This window comes from Eleutherodactylus coqui, unplaced genomic scaffold (assembly GCF_035609145.1).
Source record: "Eleutherodactylus coqui strain aEleCoq1 unplaced genomic scaffold, aEleCoq1.hap1 HAP1_SCAFFOLD_32, whole genome shotgun sequence".
NCBI lineage: Eukaryota > Metazoa > Chordata > Amphibia > Anura > Eleutherodactylidae > Eleutherodactylus > Eleutherodactylus coqui.
In genome coordinates, this window is record NW_027101865.1 from 722,211 (window position 1) to 743,386 (window position 21,176).

Consider the following 21,176-nt stretch of genomic DNA (forward strand, 5'->3'; position numbering starts at 1 on the left):
TTCTTGACCCATTTTGGGATCCCTGAGGACGGCTCTCATGGTGCATCAGGACAAGAGCTTGTAGTTTCGGAGTGTAAAATATCCATCATCACCCTATCTGTTGTTTTTAGTTGGTTTACTGTAGTTGTGCTCATGCTTACCACAACTTTTCCAAGTGAGAGGGTCAACCATATTATTCCCATTTTTGGTTATTTTACACTATCATAGCATCTTCATTTTTCCTTTCCTGTATTTTTCACTGAGATTTCCTTAAATATACTTTCATTAAATGTTTGTTCTTATGTTAAAAATAGGAAAAGTGTTTTCTTTAAACTTTTAATCTTTTTCAATTTTGTTATAACATAAAAGAAATCTTTTTTGTCCCTATGGGGGACTTGAATTTGCGATTGAATGATTGACTGTACAATATACTGTAATATTTCAGCATTTCAGTATAGTGTACTCTTAATGGCAGCCTTGTAAATTCTGCCAGTGTCAAATATATGAGAAAAGGCATTAGGGGCCACACAGTATACTGTAATGTAAGATAGCAATAGTATAAAATATTGAAAAACATACATATGCAGAGGAGAGGGATTGGTTGATCTCACCCCTGTTAGCCTAAGCATGCCTGGAGGACCACCAGCATCTCCAGTCAAATGATCAACACCTTATTCAAAACAATCAGCTGAATACATTTCAAGGATATAACATACTTCTCGGCTTCATTCGGAATTATGTCCCTGAAATGCTTTGGGATTGATGTTTCTGAATAAAGTGTTCACCTCCTGACTGGAGTCTCTGGTGGTCCTCCAGCCAGCTGTACTCAGATTTATAGAGGACTAGCTTACCCGTCGCGTGTTGCTGCGAAGACAGATAGACATACATACATTCGTTTTTATATATATGTAGATAACAACCAATCACAGCGCAGCTTTCATGTTACCTCAGTGGTATTATATATAACAACCAATCGCAGCGCAGTTTACATGTTACCTCAGCTTTATAATATATAACACCCAATCACAGCACAGCTTTCATGTTACCTCAGCAGTATAATGTATAAAAACCAATCACAGCGCAGCTTTCATGTTACCTCAGCAGTAAGAGAAATAACAACAATCACAGCGCAACTTTTATTCTGCCTCAGCAATATAAAAAATAGCAACCAATCACAGCGCAGCATTCATTTTACCTCAGCGGTATAATATATAGCAACCAATCACGGCACAGCTTTCATGTAACCTCAGTAGTATAAGAAGTAGCAACCAATCACAGCACAGCTTTCATGTTGCCTCAGCATTCTCAATATCCAGAAATTGTCTTGCGAAACGTTCGGCAGATGCATCATTTTGTAGTTGAACACGCATCCCGTTGCTCGTAATGCCTTTTGCTTTTGTGCTTGAGATGGAAATCAAACAATCTTTGTCTGGGGGTCATAACTGTTGACGATGCTCGCAGGATAGTTGTACTATGCCTAAAATCTTCCTAGGAGTGTACTCAACAACTTCCCAAAGTTTCATGGCGATTAGATGAATGGTGTAGTAGCGCAAAAAGGACAGACAGACATACATTCCTTTTTATACAAATAGATGACATCAGGAAGTGAGAGAATTAGATTCCGTACGTAAAATTTGGACGCTAATTATTTTGCGCTTAGAATTGAATAATTGAGTTGGGACCTATTAACTTTTCCTATTTATGACATAATCAATGCTCATGCCAAATTTCAAGTTACTATGACATTGGGAAGCGAGAAAATTAGATTCCGTACATAAAATTTGGACGCTAATTCTTTGGCATTTGGAATTGAATAATCGAGTTGGGACCCATTAACTTTACCTATTTATGACATAATCAATGCTCGTGCCAAATTTCACGTTTTTATGACATTGGGAATTCAGAGAATTAGATTCCGTACGTTAAATTTGGACGCTAATTCTTTAGTGCTAGAATTGAATAATCGACATGGGACCCATTAGCTTATTCTATTTATGACATAATCAATGCTCGTGGCAAAATTCATGTTTCTACGACATCAGGAAGTGAGAGAATTAGTGGCAATGATGGAAATCAAACGATCGATGTGGGGGAGGGGGGCGTAACTGTTGGCGACGCTTGCACGAGCGCTATTTATGATAGGATAGATATGCTATGCCAGTGATCATCCCAGGAATGTACTCAACAACTTCCCAAAGTTTCATGGCGATCGGATGAATGGTGTAGTAATGCATAAAGCACAGACAGACATTCATTTTTATATATATAGATGACATCAGGAAGTGAGAGAATTAGATTCCGTACGTAAAATTTGGACGCTAATTCTTTTGCACTTAGAATTGAATAATCGAGTTGGAACCCATTAGCTTTTCCTATTTATGACATAATCAATCCTCGTGCCAAATTACATCGGGAAGTGAGAGAATTAGATTCCGTATGTAAAATTTGGACGCTAATTCTTTTGCGCTTAGAATTGAATAATCGAGTTGGGACCTATTAACTTTTCCTATTTATGACATAATAAATGCTCATGCCAAATTTCAAGTTTCTATGACATTGCGAAGTGAGAAAATTAGATTCCGCACGTGAAGTTTGGATGCTAATTCTTTGGCGCTTAGAATTGAATAATTGAGTTGGCACCCATTAACTTTTCCTATTTATGACATAATAAATGCTCGTGCCAAATTACATTGGGAAGTAAGAGAATTAGATTCTGTACTACGTAAAATTTGGACGCTAATTCTTTTGCGCTTAGAATTGAATAATCGAGTTGGGACCCATTAGCTTTTCCTATTAATGACATAATCAATGCTCGTGCCAAGTTTCAAGTTTTTATGATATTGGGAAGTGAAAGAATTAGATTCCGTACGTAAAATTTGGATGCTAATTATTTTGCGCTTAGAATTGTATAATCGAGTTGGGACCCATTAACTTTTGCTATTTATGACACAATCAATGCTCGTGCCAAATTACATCGGGAAGTGAGAGAATGAGATTCCGTACATAAAATTTGGACACTAATTCTTTTGTGCTTAGAATTGAATAATCAAAATGAAACCCATTAACTTTTCCTATTTATGACATAATCAATGCTCGTGCCCAATTTCATGTTTCTATGACATTGGAAAGTGAGAGAATTAGATTTCGTACGTAAAATTTGGACGCTAATTCTTTTATGCTTAGAATAGAACAATCGAGTTGGGACCCTTTAACTTTTTCTATTTATGTCATAATCAATGCTCGTGCCAAATTACATGTTTCTATGACATCGGGAAGTGAGAAAATTAGATTCCGTACGTAAAATTTGGACGCCAATTCTTTAGCGCTTAGAATTGAATAATCGAGTTGGGACCCATTAACTTTTCCTATTTATGACATAATCAATGCTCGTGTCAAATTTCAAGTTTCTATGATATTGGGAAGTGAGAGAATTAGGTTACGTACGTAATATTTGGACACAAATTCTTTTATGCTTAGAATAGAACAATCGAGTTGGGACCCATTAACTTTTCCTACTTATGACATAATGCCTGTGCCAAATTTCAAGTTTCTATTACACTGGGAAGTGAGAGAATTAGATTTCGTACGTAAAATTTGGACGCTAATTCTTTTGCGCTTAGAATAGAATAATCGAGTTGGGACCCATTAACTTTTCCTATTTATGATATAATCAATGCTCTTGCCAAATTTCAAGTTTCTATGACACCAGGAAGTGAGAGAATTAGATTCTGTACGTAAAATTTGGACGCTAATTCTTTAGCGCTAGAATTGAATAATCGACATGGGACCCATTAGCTTATTCTATTTATGACATAATCGGGGGCGTGGCCTGGATGGAGTTAATGGCGGACGTGCTTTGAGAGCCTCCGCTGCCTCCATCGCCTAAAAACTAAAAACAAGCTGAACTCGCAGAAAACTTTCCCAACAGCTGAGGGAAGCCCTCCGGAGCGCAGAGATGTCAAGGAGAAGAACGGGGAAACCAGGACCAAAGCGGCTGACAGATTTTTATCCAGCCCGCGGCCCCGAGGAAGAGGAGAGAGAAATGGAGGAGCCGACACACAGCGCTGACAGAGAGCAGGAGGCAGAAGCGCGGGGCCCGGAGGTGACAGCTGATAACACCAGCCGTAAGCTAACTACATCAGCCCCTGCATCGCCACTGTCTCCTCACTCCAACACTAATAAATCACACTCCCTCCACTCACACAGCCTGACAGCAGCACAGGGAGAGAGAAGTGAAAGTGTTTGCAGCGCGGGCTCAATAGAAGGAGGGGGGGCACAAGGGGGACGCTGCCATCTTACACACCACGAGCTGCAGCTCACACAGAAAAAAGAGGCATCTCCTCACCTAAAGATAGCCCAGAGAAAAGGCGCCCCAGAAAAGATCCTGCACCTAATTCTGCAGAACTCTCCTTCCCTAGCTGGCTAGATGCAGAAGCTCCAGACCCCCTTCTTAATATCCAGTGCTCTAACCAGACTGCCTCTGAGTGCTTCATCAGAGACATGGTAATTGCACTCAAGGGCTCCATCAGAAAAGACCTAACGGAAATAAATACAAAAATCTACAACTCAATAGATGGGGTGGGAGCCAGAGTCGATCACCTGGAAAATAAAACAGGAGAGATCACTAGCTCCCATAATGAGCTTATAGACGCTCATTACAAACTTGAAGAAGTTACCTCCCTTAAGAACAAAATGGCGGATCTTGAAGACCGTAACAGCCGTAATAACATAAAGTTTAGAGGCATAGCAGAATCAGTCAAAACAGATGAGCTAAATAACTACGTCCAAAATCTCATTAAAACCCTACTGCCAGACTCAAAAACTGATGATTACATTCTGGACAGAATACACAGGCTGCCTAAGCCAAAAGGCGTCCCAGAAAATGCACCAAGGGATGTAATTACAAGAGTGCATTTTTACCACATCAAAGAAAACTTAATGAAAGCAGTCAGAAACCTCAAAACTCTCCCACATCCTTACGGGAACATTAAGCTTTACTCGGACTTCTCCCAGATAACGATGAATGCACGCAGAAAGCTTTCTCCTATCACAGAGATTCTGAGAGAAAATAACATCTTATATAGATGGGGTTTCCCCACAAAGCTTTTTATCAACAAAGACGGCCATGTCACTACTATAACAAACCACGAGGATGGCCTAAACCTACTTCAAAAGTGGAACTTACCAATAGCCAAAGATTGTAACCCCAACCACACTTCAAGAGAATGGTCTCGCAAGCAATCAAACAAACAAGGCAAAAACCCGGAGCCAAACCGCTGAACTTCCCTCACCAACCTTTACATTCTCATCCTTTCTGTGACCTCGCGCTAATCAGAAAAGCGTTTAGGTCATAGGCTGAACTGTGTTAACCCCCACAAAAGACCTTATCCACAGGACTTCCATCCCAACTACTGGAAAAGGTCCCTCTCAGTTGCTGGTTGCAACGCAAAAGTTATTATTCAAAAAGAATAAGAAGTTTTATTTTAACATGTTTTTCCTCTTTCCCTTACTTTCTTCACTCTCTATCGATTCCGTCCCAAAACAGGATGCTCATACAAACCACCGAATCCTCCCAGCCACCAACCTGAAGCAAGGAAAGCTAACCTACGGTTCAAGAGTACATACAAGGTCAGTCCAATCACGCAAACCCAACCCAGCTCCCCCATGGATATAAAACTAATCTCTTTAAACGTTAGAGGATTGAACACCCCTTTTAAGAGAGCTGCCCTATGGAAAGAGGCCTTGGCATCAAAGGCAGACATCTTCTGCACCCAAGAGACTCACCTGGCTAAGCTTAATCCACCTAAGCTTTTCCACCCTAAGTTCTCTAGGACTTACATGGCCAACTCAACTAAAAAGAAGGCAGGTGTTTTGATAACAATCAAAGACTCAGTGGATTTCCAACTGCTAGAGGAGGTCGGAGATGTTGACGGTAGATACCTAATTCTGGTGTGTAAAATTAATGGTTTCCCCGCCACTCTGGCCAACATCTATGCACCCAATGTAAAACAACTAAGATTCTTGGGCAGAGTGGTGAGGAAAATAAGAAAAATACAAAAAGGCCCGCTGATTGTGTGTGGCGACTTTAATGCCATTGCAGATAAGGACCTAGACTCAATCCATACGGGGAGAGGTAGAAGCTTTGACCTCTCATCTTGGTTATATAAATCTGATTTATTTGATACTTTTAGAATTATGAATGTTAATTCCAGAGAATATACCTTTTATTCATGCAGACATAACTCGTTTTCGAGAATCGACATGTTCTTAGCGGACTTCCAAATTCTAGATAAAATACAAGAAGCCAAAATAGGCGTTACCACATGGTCTGATCACGCCCCGATTTCATTGAAACTCAGACTGGGTCCAAGCATTCCTCTGTTCAATAATTGGAGAAACAACACGTTTCTAATGAAGCTTCCTAAATACCAAAAGAAAATCAAAGAAACAATCATAGACTACTTTCAGAACAACGATATCCCAGAGACATGTCGATTCTCGCTCTGGAATGCTCACAAAACTGTTGTAAGAGGGGTCATGATACAGCAAGGTTCCATATAGAAAAAAGAAAAAAACTCCTTATTAAAAAATACCATAGAAGAACTAACAAACCTTGAACAAACAGCCCAATCAAATCCCTCACCAAGCCTAGCCAACAAAGTCAGAGAAACTAGACTTAAAATCCGTAACATACTGATAGATGAGTATGAAAAAAATCTAAAATCCCTAAAAACAACTTATTATACCGCCAACAACAAAAATACCAAATGGATGGCCAATAGAGTCAAACAAAAAAGAACTAAGGCAAAGATTCCCTACATACTAGATGCAGAAACAAAAAACAAGCTATCTAATCCCATCGCCATAGCAGAGGAATTCAAAAAGTTTTATGAAGCACTATACAACCTAAAACAAAATCCACAGGTAACCCAACCCACGAAAACAGCTATAAAAAACTTTTTGAACCCGCTGCAACTCCCTAAACTCAGACATACAATTAGAAAAACTAAATGCACCTATCTCGGTCAGGGAAATCCTCCTAATTATTAACAAAGCCAAAAAAGATAAAGCCCCGGGACCAGATGGCTTCTCGGGGGAATATTACAAGCTATATAAAGACCACCTGGTGACCTATATGAGAGAATTATTCAATAAAGCAATTTTGGAGGGTTCTTTGCCGCCTGAGATGCTCCAAGCAAACATTATAACAATACCTAAACCAGGCAAAACACCCACATCCCCTGCTAATTTTAGGCCCATATCATTATTAAATAATGATACCAAAATCTACGCTAAAATCCTCTCTGAGAGACTCCAGGAAGTGATTCCTAGCCTTGTACATAGCGACCAAGTCGGCTTCCTAAAAGGCAGACAAGCGTCAGACGCGACAAGACGATTATTGGGTATAATCAGCGAAGTTGAGGTCTCTCGAACGCCTTCTCTGCTCCTAACTTTGGATGCGGAGAAGGCGTTCGATAGAATACACTGGGGATACGCCTTCTCAGTCCTGGAAAAACTGGGATTCAAAGATAACATAATGAAAGCAATTCAAGCCTTGTATAAAGCCCCCTCGGCTCGTGTCTTCGTAAATGGGGTAATATCCAAATCGTTTGATATTACCAACGGAACGAGACAGGGATGCCCCCTCTCACCTACATTATTTATTTTGATTATGGAACCATTGGCGGAGGCAATACGTATGTCTGATAAAATCCTAGGGATCCCATTAACAAACAGACAACATAAAATTGGATTATTTGCGGATGATATCGTATTAATGCTGTCATCCCCCCTAAATTCACTTAGAGCAGCCACAGACCTCCTAAAAAACTTTGGAGACATCTCCTATTATAAAATCAACCTGTCCAAATCTAAGTTACTCCCACTGAACCTGCAACTCGCAATCCAAAAACTCATAAAAACAGAATTCCCTTTTGAATGGGACCCTTCTGGAATACAATACCTAGGCACTATAATAAACACGCCTATAAACAATATAATGGAACACAATATAACCTTACTACTGGAAAATATACAGAAAGACTTGGCCTCTTTCAACGAAGTAGACCTTACATGGCTAGGCAGGATTGTCATCTACAAAATGATGATCCTGCCAAAAAAAAATAATTATGAAAATGGAAGAAATGAATTAAAAGACGGTAGTAGTCCCTTCCCCTGGAGGGTGTACTATGGTACCTCAGTGCTGGGTTGGTGAGAAAGTTCTCCAAGAGTCAGGTTTGAGTTACAAACATAACTTTACTTATTTTCGAAGTGAATTCAGACTCTGACTTGGCTGGGATTGCTGACTTGGCTTGTCTAAGATTATACGAGACTGTAGGTTACTCTTTCTTTCTGTCTTTGCTCTCAGACACGCTTAGCTTAGTCCTTGGCCCTGACTTTTCTCTCCTCCAACAGTGCTAATCCTTCACCACTGTAGTGCTCTTACTTCTTACTCTATGTCCCTTGCTGACATTAAGATGATGTTAGTACTTACACTTTGTTGTCTCCCCACCACACTGGCTCCTATGTTCTTAGCTCTTCACTCCTTCACTCCTCTCCTTCTCTCTTCTTTCCTTCTCCTACTACTGCCAACTCAACTCCCTTTAGCTATACTCCCCTCTCCTCTCATGTTATCACTCTAGCCCAACCTGCACAGGGGAAATATTACCCAATCCCACACCCTCTCTCTACCTGCTACCTGACCAACCACTCCCCCAGACTGTTGCTAGGTGACCTGAACTATATAGGGATGGGAAATCTGTCAGTGAGAACCTAATACAGCAGTGAATGTAAAAACATAACTTTAATATTGGTCATACACAATAGCAAACACGATTAACCCATTACGTACCACAGAAGTGCTGTAGTACCCAACTCTGGGGTGCTACAGTTCCCCCCCTTCTTAAAATATAGCGGACCTCAGCGCTCTACCTCTCCATGAAAGGGTGGACTTGGTAGGGGAATGCGATAACAAACTTCAGTGTATGGACCTCCATTTTAGACACGTCCTAATATCCTCAATAAATATGTAAAGGGGCAGAGGGGTGTAAGTCACTTTCTAGGCTGGAAAGGGCACCATTTAACCCTTTTCAATCTGACCTTTGAAGACATTATTATTTAAGGCTGTACAGCTCCGATGTTGGAAGACGCCCGTTGGGGTTCTCTTACTGTGTATTGCCAGCCTCATGCAGTTCTGGCTTTAGCCAGCATATAGCACTGTTGTATAATGGCAGAAAAAGAGTAAGCCCCCTAGGAAAACCAGGAAACACCATTCTCTTCCCTTAGCTGGATACAACCCACTCTGGCATAATCTTTGGAGTCTCACTTCCGATGCCAGTATATAAATATAGTTACCAGAGGTGAGCGAGCATGCTCGGTTAGAGCAATTACTCGAACGAGCATCGCTTTTTTCGAGTAACTGCCTACTCGTCCAAAAAGATTCGGGGGGGGGGGGGGGGAGGACTGTGAGTGGGGGAGGGGGGGGGGGGTTCTCCTACAGACAGGAGTCCATAAATTAGAAGCAGAAACCAATAAGTGACAACAACACTTTTGTTCAGGTGTTTGGTGACATCTGGTCACCAATAAAGTGATTACAGGGTGAGGTGACGAAGCTCCCTGCCCGGTAATCGCTGTGCAGCGCCGCGGACCGTATGCACACACATAGCAGTAAGTGCATACAGGATCTTTCTCCCCTCAGCTCAACTCTTTGGTTCCGCTATAGAGGATACGAGAGCAGTAGGAAGTAGGCACTGCTGCACAAATACTTCCACCCACCGCCACCGGCAGCAGCCCTGACAGGATTGTCGGCCCTGTGAAGACCAGGAGGAGGGTAAGTATATAGGCACTGTGGGGGTCACTGGGCTGGTACAGGGGAACACTATTAATGCTGGGGCTTCTGTGGGAGGGGACACTATTATTTCTTGGGCTTCTGTGGGGGGAGCACTATTATTTCTGGCGCTTCTGTGGGGGGGGGGTGTCACTATTACTGGGGATACTGATGGGGTCACTATTATTGCTAGTGCTTCTGTGGGTGGGTCACTATTATACCTGGGGCTTCTGTAGAACAGGTCACTATTGCTGGGGATACTGTGTGGGGGTCACTATTATTATTGCTGGGGCTTCTGTGGGTGGGTCACTATTGTAGCTGGGGCTTTTGTGTGGGGGGTCACTATTGCTCGGGATACTGTATTGGGGTCACTATCATTATAGCTGGAGCTTCTGTAGAAGGGGTCACTATTATTGATGGGGCTTCTTTAGGGGAGTGTCGCTATTGCTGGGAATACTGTGCGGGGGTCACTTATTGCTGGAGCTTCTGTGGGGGGGTCACTATTATTGCTTGTGCTAGTATAGGGGAGTTATAATATAGTGGGGTCACTATGGGGCTCAGTATTATTGCTGGGGTTGGTATGGGTGAGCGATAATACTAGTAGGTTCACTGTGGGGTCACTTATTGCTGGGGCTGGTATAGGGGACCGATAATACTACTGGGGTCACTGTGGGAGTCCCTATTATTACCGTGCCTGGTATAGGGGATCGATAATACTACTGGGTCACTATGGAGGTCACTATTATTGCTGGAGCGGATATAAAGGACGCTAATACTACTGAGACTGCTCTATATACTGCAGCATACCTCAAGCTGACTTACAGTATGTTCACATGTAGCAGAAATGCTGCAGAATATCCACAGCCGAAATATCTGCAGAAAATTCTGCATCTAAAAGAACAGTCAACATCTGTTCCATTGCTGCAGATTTTGACTAGAAGTCAGCTGCAAATATGCAGCGGCGCTCCACTTCACCACCTCCAAGGGCTTTCCTGCTGTCAGCGCTCCCCAGCTTCCGGCTCCCAGCGGCATGGTCAGGTGCGACTGCTACTGGTCAGGTGATGCCAGTACAGGCTGCTGGAAACCAGAAGCCGTGGAGCACTGACAGAGGGAACCCTATGGAGGAGGTGAGGGGGAGCACTGCCTAGTATAAAATCAACTATGGTACGGATTTTGATAGTTTATTGGGATGCAGAAACGCTGTGGTATTTGCTCCCTGTCTTGCTTTTGAACTTGCCCTGTAGTCTTTATAACAGAGGTAAAATCTGGTCACCTTACTTATACTATATAACTTTGGGGCGCTGTGTCTGCTCCTATATTACTTGGGGCACGGTGTCTGCTCCTATATTACTTGGGGCACGGTGTCTGCTCCTATATTACTTGGGGCACGGTGTCTGCTCCTATATTACTTGGGGCACGGTGTCTGCTCCTATATTACTTGGGGCACGGTGTCTGCTCCTATATTACTTGGGGCACGGTGTCTGCTCCCATATTACCTAGGGGCATTGTACCTGCTACTATATAATTTGGGGAAGGTGCATCTGATACTATACTATTTAGGGGTGTTGTGACTGGCACTACATCATTGGAGGCAGTGTAACTGGTACTATATTTGGAGGCAGTGTGCCTACACTATTTTACTTGGGGCTCATATGCCTGGTACTATTTTACTTGGGGAGGGCACTGTGCAGCCTGGTCCTATATTACTTGGATGGCACTATATATGTAATGCATATATGTATGAATAAAGAAAGCACCATGGCAGTGCTTTGGCACCTCATTGTTGCTCTCAATGCCTAACATGCTTATTGCCCGTGTATTATATCGTATCTCTCTGGTCTTTTATGCTCTAATACCATCGTGTGGTCATTTCTCAGTATAACAGCTGTAACTACAATGCATTGTACAACAGACCTGCACAACTAGGCAGCAGTTAGGGGCTAAAACTAAAATCGGTAAATCTCTTGGGGCTGCAGTTTGGTTTTAGAGGCTAACTTTGTAATTTATTATATTGTTTGATGATTAAGCTATTTTTCCAATTTCTTTGCTAAACAATAAAAGTTTAAGTCCCTTAAGGACATGGCCCCCTTTCCTCCTCAATTTCAAAAATCATATTTTCTTTCATTTTTCTGTTTATATGGCTACATAAGAGCTTGTTTTTTGTGGGACGCGTTGTATTTTCCAGTATTACCATATCATGAGCCATGTGATGCACTGGAAAGTGTAAAAAAAAAAATTCTAAGTGGATTGAAATGGGGAAAAAACGCAATTCCACCATCGTTAGGAGGGCTTGTTTCTATGGCATATACTTTTGGCAAAAATGACATGATACTTTTATTTTGTTGGTCAGTACAATTATAAAGATACTGAAATTTATACAATTTTTTTACCGTACTAAAAAATAAAATATCTTTGGAAAAAAATAAAATGATTTTCTAATTTTCTGCTGCCATATTCTGACAGCTATAACCTCTTTATTTCTCCATTAAGAAAGTTTTTTGCAGGACGTTCTTTAGTTACTATTTGTACTTTTTGTAATTCATGTGACTTTGATTACATTTGATTACATTTTTTTCTTAGAGACGCAGTTCTAGCATTGTTTTTTATGATAACTTTTACTGAGTGGGATAAATAATGTGTTGTTTTGATAAATCGCCTTTAATATCACAGTCTTACATTATACTGCATTTTGACAGTCAGTCTATGAAGGCATGCCACAGGCAGACAGACCTTTATAGGCATTTATTCATAGCAACCCTGAGAACCTCTAGAAGACCCCTGGCTACCAAGTCAAATAAATGGTACCTCGCTGTCACATGACAGGGGTGGGGGTGGGATTTGAGACTCCCTCCAACAATGATTGGAACATTAGACAGTTAATAGACACAGTCAGGATTAGCACTGATCACGGGTGTTGCAGGCGGTTGTCAGCTATCACAGACAGCCGGCTCCCACCTTGTATGAAGCTGAATTGGCTTGCAATCCTACTCCATATAAACCCTGCACACCCCAGACAAAAATATACGCCCTGCAGTGTTAATGGGTTAAACATATTTTGCAGGTTTTATTACCATTTGCATGTAGTTAATGGGATGTATTACACTTCCAGTCAGCAATCAGTTCATCGTATTCCAGAATCATCTTTGTAATCACCGTTTTCAAAATCTCTTCCAAGTCTTTAAGTCTTAGTGACAGCCCCATAGTGTTTTTATGTCCTAGCTAACTGGGCTTTAATTCCAGAGGACGCAAAAGCATCCTCTTTAGATTAAAGCCCTGTTGGCTGAGGATGTGACAGCTTCATGCTGTCGGTGCCTGCAGGTAGCCAACAGCATGGATCTGTTATCCCGGGCTGCAGTGAGCCTTCCCCGACAATGCGATCGGCGTTACCCAATGGAAAAAATTTTAAAAAGTCAAAGATTCAGCTGCCCTGATGGATCGAATCCATCAAGGCAGCTGAGCATACTGACCTGCCTTGTCCATGGTATCCCGTGACCTGCCTCCACTCTTCTGCGCATGCGTTCCATACGATGTCACGCGCATATGCAGAAGGCTGGGAGCCCTGACAAATTTAAAATTTCCTGGCTCATGGCTCCTGAAGGTAGCCGGGAACCAGGAGATGCCACTGCAGACCACGGTGACCAGTCCCCGGGCCCGCGATCACGAAAAAGATTTGAAGTTTTTTTTTTACTTTTTTAAGTTTCACCTACCCTCATCAGGCGCATGCATAGAGGGGCTCGTTTCCCGGGAGATTCAAAATTCCTCTGCTGCTGGCTACCATGCAGAGAGATGTCACTGGGGACCGCTGTATGTGGTTCCCGGGGACGTGATTACTGTTATTCAATGGATAACCGTGATCCTTTAAAGTTAAAAAAAAAAAAAGTATAAAAAAAGAAAACAGTTTGAAAAAGTTAAAGTTTAAATAAAATAGATTTAATTTAAAAAGCATTCGTTTCATACCCCGTCACGGATCATATCCGCGGACCTTGCGCCAGCTTCTGCGCATGCACCTGTTGCCAAAATGGCAGACTTTTGAGCAAAAGCCGTAGATTGCCTGGGTGATTTAAATTCTCCCTGCTCCTGGCTACAAAACTTAGCCGAGAGCCTGAAGATTTCACGGGGGTCCGTGGTGAGCGGTTTCTGATGACGTGTTCACCGTTATACAATGGATAATGGCGATCACGAAAAAGTAGAAAACAAAAGTTGAAGTTTCATCTCCCCTCACCCATGCGATCACTGAGAGGAAAATAAACTTTTTACTGGAGGCCTCCATATTTGAACCCTGACGTGATCCTTCTCCATGAACCGTCCCGGATTCTGCACATGCGACCACCAGCAAAATACCGGACACATGCGCAGAAGCCGGGGAGCCCAGGAAATTTAAAATCTCCTTGCTCCCGGTGACTAACGGGTCATTGAGAGCCTGGAGCAGTGACCTTGTTGAGTAGTTCCGGTCACGTGACAAAAAGGTAAAGATTTACCTTAGGCTGGTCTCACATGACCGGGTTGGAATTACGCATTCTGCGTGTGTCTGATCCAAGGTAATACGCAGATCAATCGCATTGGATTTCACAATTCCGCTCACATTAGCGAGTCGGAATTGCATAATCCACTCGCAGAAAACAGAACGCCACATGTTCTATTTTACCGCAGATATCCGCAACATAGAGCCCATTGTGCTCCACGGTCGTGGATTTACCGGCAGCATATACACAACTACATTGTGTATGGGCTGCAGGTACCCGTGTCATCGCTAAGCAACGGTGCAGGAAATACAAACAAAGAAAAAAGGTGTACTGCGCATGACGGCCTGTGTGAGTAGGCAGTTATGTGCAGTACATTACGAGGCCACACGCAGGGTCACAGCTGGGATCGGCTCAGACCTCCGCAAGCAGATTCCACATACAGCCAAGTAAGCCCGGCGTTTTTCAGACCGCTACCTGTAATACGTAATTTACAAGAAGCCCCGGGAACGCTCGCCGACCTGCAGTTCCCAGAGCAGCTTGTTGAGCGCCTTCTGCATGAGACCGCCGCACCTCCGCAAGCTTACGAAGACTCACGGAACGCCACTTTTTACATCTCATCCCTGCCGCTGAGGTGAATAAATACCCCCCAAAAAGCATGAGAGGAGGGGGCATACCCGGTTTTATTGCCCCATGTACCCATCCCAACCAGGCCCCTGTAATTACCCCTGCCTGTGGAAATACCACAAGTAAACATTATTACTTTTATCTAAGATTTGGGGAATGCCAAAAAGGGCACGAAGGGGGGGGGGTAGATTATTTTTAGGGAGTCCATTTTTATTCTGTACAAGTGAGCAATGGGGCTGGGATTTATTCAATTGTGCCCTGCAATCCAACGGGTGTTCCCTCCATGATAGGCCTTGCCATGGGTCCTGTAAGTAGATTAGGGCCACAACGGGAATGTTTCCGAACACAGGGCAAACAGGAGGATCCATTTTGGGGTGAACGTCTACATTCCTTTGTACACAGTACAAAAAAAAAACTTTTTAAATTGACACAATTGCCAAAAAAATTAAGATCTTATTTTTTTCCCTACTACTTTCGTGGGACGGGAGTGGAGGTAAGCTCTGGCCCCGTTCAGCCCCATCCCATTGCAAACAGCTGGAGGGGAGGGGAGGGGAGGAGAGAAGAGGAGAGAAGGGGGAGGGAGTTTAGCAGTCACACTGCTAAACTCCCTCCCACCTCCCTTCTCCGGCCGCTGTCATTGGCACCCTTAGGAGCCTATACAGTGGCCAATGTATTCCGGCTGCAAAGATAGTTTCAGGACTATCTTTGTGGCCCGATGTAAAAGCGCCCAATGCTATATTGGCCTGGCTGTGTGCTTTTACTCCACAGGAATATGGCCATGTGAGCTGATGCATTGGAATCCAATGCATCAGATCGTAGTGTATATCAGCCAGCCGTGAAAACGGTGGCCAATATATGCTCGTGGGCATAAAGCCTAAAAAAGTAATGCACAAGCAGCAATACACCGCAGAAACCAGAAATATTTAAATATAGGCTAACCAATCAGAAACTGTACTCCAAATGAGCCTGAGGTGAACAGTGTGGTCAGCTGACCCACTCCAACTAGTTATCTGCCCCAAAATAAAACTAATAAGATACAAATCAGCAGGCAAATTCCTGCTGATCCTAATAGTTACAGGACAAAAAATGATTCATATTGAAAATCTGCAAATAAAATTTTATGTTCAAATTTCAACTCCACTTTGATTTAAATTCCCATTAAAAATCTAGAGGGTTAAACGACTTCCTAAATTCCATTTTAAAAACCTTGAGGGGTTCTACCTTTAAAATGGGGTTTCATGGGACTCTATCACAGTGGAAATTCCTATAAAACTTTTAATCTTATAGGTTTTATAACGACTCGGGGGTTAACGAGTATGCCAATGGTCACTTATTTCTCTGTTAGTTTATTCAACATAAGGTTTAGCAGAATAGAAATGACTGGGTCTCCAGAAAATGATAAAGTTTGCAAAGTCCATCAATTTAATCCTCCAACAGTCCACAGGAGGAGCAATTAAGTCCACAACTGAGTGGAATAGCAATAAGTCCGTTTGTTTTCACAGACCTGTAGTTGTCCAGAAGTGCAGCTTGTCTTTACGTTGTAGCGTCTCCAGACCCCAGTCCTACGGCCGGAGTTCCCCAAGTGTCCTGCCAGAACAACTTAGCTCTCCGGTTGTCCACAGCGTCTCTCTGCTTGCAACAGAAGTCAGGTTACAACTGAAGTCTGGTTCTCCCAGACACGCACACCTCCTCCTTCCTTTCACCTGTCTCTTTACATAGCTTGCTGGTTTAGGTGTAAGATCTGGCCTGGAGTAATATTGGACCGATCTACATCACAGAAGCTAACAACCTCTGAGACATATATCTTCCATTCCAGACCACACCTCTCACCTTGTTACAGTATAAAATAGATTAGATACAAAGACAGATACATGTAAAAGAGAATTCTAACCAAATTTTTTATCCATCCTAGGGTTCACTCATCAAGGAGTTAATGGTTATGCGTTCCCATACTCCTTTCTACTTGATTGTGTGACCCAGTAGAAAGAAATAGTCTATAGATTAGATTAAATCAAATCCGTGTAAGCTGGGAGGTTATTTAATAGAACCAAACCAGATAAACCAATTGGTATTAAGGATTCTAGACCATAGACCAGATAGTGTCAAAAAGGACAACTGACACTATGTCCTTTACTTAGCTCTTAGTCAGTTTATTATCATAGTAGGCTGACCATGCTGACTATGCTCTAGATATCAATGCCTTACAATAGGCTAGACTCCATGTTCAAAGTTGTAGTTTTATTGACTCTCTCTCTCTCCCTCTCCCCCCACATGGTGCTCAGACGAGTAATCAGTTACTCGAAAAGACAAATACTCGCTCAAGCATCAGCCTTAAACGAGCGTGCTCACTCATCTCTGCTCAGTATCTAATGGTTATATGTACACAGACTCAGATTCTGACTGAATACACACAAGCTCTCCATTCACAGACTCAATGTGTTTCTGCCATTAAAGCGGCTCATCAGGAGCTTGAGTGAACTGAAATATAGACTGTCTTAGCAATGAAATGCTGAGGGCAGTACAGATATCAAAAGAGCAAAAACAAGGTGTTGTAAATGCTGAGTGAGCCAAAATATTCAAATGTGAAGGCTAAAGAAGGTTAAAGAAGAAAAATCCTGTTTCTCATAATGCTTAATCATTAGTAAATTTTGAACTGTCTAGGAAGTGGGGAAATAATTATACTCGTGTAAAGGGCAAACTATGCCTACATTCAAATGAGAATTAAGGTCCCACTAATCTGGGAAAACAACCCCTCTTGATCCAGATCTCCTAAATAGCAGAATGCCTTTCTCAATAGATTCCAAGTAGAAAGGAGTATGGGAATGCATAACCATTAACTCGTTGATGAGTGAACCCCATAATGGATAGGAAATTTGGTTAGAAATTCTCTTCTACATGTGTGTCTGTCTTTGTATCTAATCTATTTTATCTATATATGATTAAAAGTTAAGTTTTATAGGAATTTCTGCAGTGATAAGGTTTTTTTTTTATAACTCCAAGTTTTTTATTGAATTTTTCAGGTTAACATACACAATAGCCGCATTACTCAAGAATTACATATATGAATTATTGGCAGTGTCCATGTACCACAAATATTTTTGAAAGATGAGTTCCTTCCCTCCTTAGGCCACTCCCGATGTCGAGAGTGAATCGGAGGGAGGGAATCGACAGAAAACACTATGAAGAATCCCTTACAGGAGTAGGATGCAGAGAAAAATAGTCCTAGGACTGGATATGTAACTCATAATTATAGAGTTATAATTATAGAAGAAGAGGGAGGGGGGTAGGTCAGTTGGATAAGAAGGGGAGATTGAGGGAAGAGAGGAGGGTTCGGGGTCAGGGGGCTGGGGAGGAGTCCTATGGCGACTTGCTCTGGGACCTTCTCTCCCTTACCTTCCACTTGTCGGATTTCCATGTTCCAAGGTATAAGTGCGTCGCCGCTCAACGCCTGAGGCAAGCCCCAACGCTCAGAGATTGCGTGTTGTCGCCTGTCTCCTCCGCATCCGGTGGGTGCAGGGGCGGGGAAGTCGCCCCGCCTCCCCCGTCTAGATCTGAGACCAGGTGATGATGTTCGGTGGCTTTCCTTCTCAGGTCTCTCCAGGGGTACCAGGTAATGATAATGTCTTCCTGGTTACCCTTAGACCAGCTCGTGATTTCCTCAAGGTTGCATATTAGGTCGGCCTTTTCTCTCCACTGGTTTACTGAGGGCGGGGTTTGCTGGAGCCAGTTTAGTGGTATTAATGCTTTGGCCGCATCAATCAATTGCGCGATTAGTTTGTTTTTGCGTGGGTGGTGTTAGAATGAGGTCCGGGGACAGAGCTCTCAAGTCTCTCTCTACCTCCATCCAGTATCCCGAGATACCGGAACATTCCCACCAGATGTGGAGGAAGGAGCCTACTTCTCCTCCGCACCTCCAGCATCTGTTGTGTGGGGCTAATTTGTAACTGAAGAGCCATTGGGGGGTTTTGTACCACCTGACTAATAGTTTGTAATGACACTCCTGCATAAGGACGCAGGGGGACAGGTCATAAGCCAGGCTCAAGATTAGTTTGGTGTTGGCTGTGGAGAGCGAAATCCCCAGTTCTTTCTCCCAGGTAATTAAGAAGGTGGGTTTAGCATGTAGAGGGGGCGCTATGAAGCTCTTTCTTATGATGGAGATTTTCTTTGAGCCCGGTGAATTTGTTTTCAAGGCGTTTTCAAATTGTGTCTTGGGTCTGGTTGATGTGAACTTAACCTGGAAATCGCTGAGTACTTTTTTCACTTGCGCTTTTTGCAGGAAGGAGAGGGAGTTATTGGGAGCTAGAGTGATCATGATCTCCTCTGGTGACTTATGTGCTAGATTCTGGATGTCTTCCAGCTTACTATTTGCAAATTGTTTCCAGATGCTCATGGAGCCTGAGTCTTGATGGATCCCTACTAGTCTGCCCAGCCCTCTGATGGGTAACAATGGCGAAGGATCTGGCGTGAGCTATTGTTTGAGTTTATCCCATGTCTCACACCTCTAAGTATGAGGTTAAACCCTTTTGCTCTATATTGATGTTTTGTCGGGAACCACAGGTCCTCCTATAGTGTATCGTTCTGGGAGGCCTTCGCCAGGTTTTGAAGTATTGGGTCTCTCGACGGGTGTGTCAGGTCTAAGTTGGATGGCCTGATAGTAGTCCTGGATGTTCGGCAAATCCATCCCCCCCCCTCTGTTCTCCGTCTTGTCATTAAGCTAAACGCTAGTCTGGGCCTTTTTTGTCTCCAGACAAAGCTTGTGAAAAGCGATTTCAGCAATTTAAAGAAAGAGGGGGGTAGGCGAATCGGGATCATGCGTAGTCTGTAAATAATTACAGGAAGCACGTAAGACTTTAGAATATTTTTCCTCCCGAACCAAGATAGTATCGGGAGATCATATAGCCTCAATAAGGATTTTATTTGAGAAATAAGTGGTTGGAAGTTATGGAGGTATAAGTCCTCCATCTTTTTAGGAAGCTTCATTCCTAGATAGTCTACCACCGTCTCTGACCATTTGAAGGGTGAACTGGATCTCAGAGAATCGCTTTGTGCCTTCGGGATTGAGATGTTAAGTATTATGGACTTAGCAAAGTTTACTTTGAAGTTTGAAAGAACTCCAAAGTCTTTTAATATTGAAGTGAGTCTGGGTAGGCTCTTTTCTGGTTTGGTAACCACGATCATTATGTCGTCCGCAAATGCCGCCGTCGACAAAGTGTGTGAGTGGACCCTCAGTCCCCTAATAACTGGATCCTGTCTTATCCATTGGAGGAGCGGCTCTATGGTAAGAATAAAGAGCGTGGGGGACAGGGGGCAACCTTGCCTTGTCCCGTTACGAATATCAAATGGTGGCGATAGGGATTTGTTAACTTTAAGTCTGGCATGCGGTTTTGAGTAGAGGGAGAAGATAGCTGCGACGAGGGTAGTAGGGAACTTAAATTTAAGCAGCACTCTTTCCATGAAGATCCAGTTCACCCTATCAAACGCCTTCTCAGCGTCAGTGCTGACGAAGGCCGACGGTATTTTGCGTGTTTGTGCATATTTTGCAGCATGGAGGAGTCTTAAACAATTTTCTCTTCCCTCTCTTCCCTGAACAAAGCCTGCTTGTTCAAGTGTTATCAATGCAGGGATAAATTCTTCCATTCTCTTAGCCAGGAGTTTGGCCCAAATCTTTACGTCTTGGTTTATAAGCAAGATGGGCCTGTAGCTACTACACTGCTCAGGGTCTTTGCTGTCCTTTAATATGAGGGTAATGTGCACTTCCTGTACTTGCCTAGGAAGTTTAGCTCCGCTCAGAAGGGCGTTGAACGTTTCAGCTAATCTGGGAATTAATTGTTTCATAAAGGCCTTATAGTAGGTTAATAAGAGGCCATCTGGCCCTGGACTTTTGCCGAGAGGGAAAGATTTGAGAACGTCTTCTATTTCTTTTTCCGTGATCGGGGCTGTTAGTGATGAAGCTTCTGCGGCTTCTAATTCAGGGAGGTTTAGGGACCCGAGGAACGCATCTATATTTTCTATCATGTTCTGTCCCATTAGGGGGGTCTCGCTCTCCTCCAGGTTATAAAGCTTCGTGTAGAAGAACTGAAATTCTTTTGCGATTTCATGTGTGGAGGAGACCGAGGTCCCCGTCTGCGTTTTTATGGAATGGATCGCGTTCCTAGTTCTGACCTTCTTTAGTAAGGCTGTCATGAGTTTGCTGCCTCTATTGCCGTGGGCGCAGTATGCCTGTTTGCGATACATATGTTTTTTATTGAACTTGTCTGTGAGGAGACAGCGAAGTTGGTGTCTTT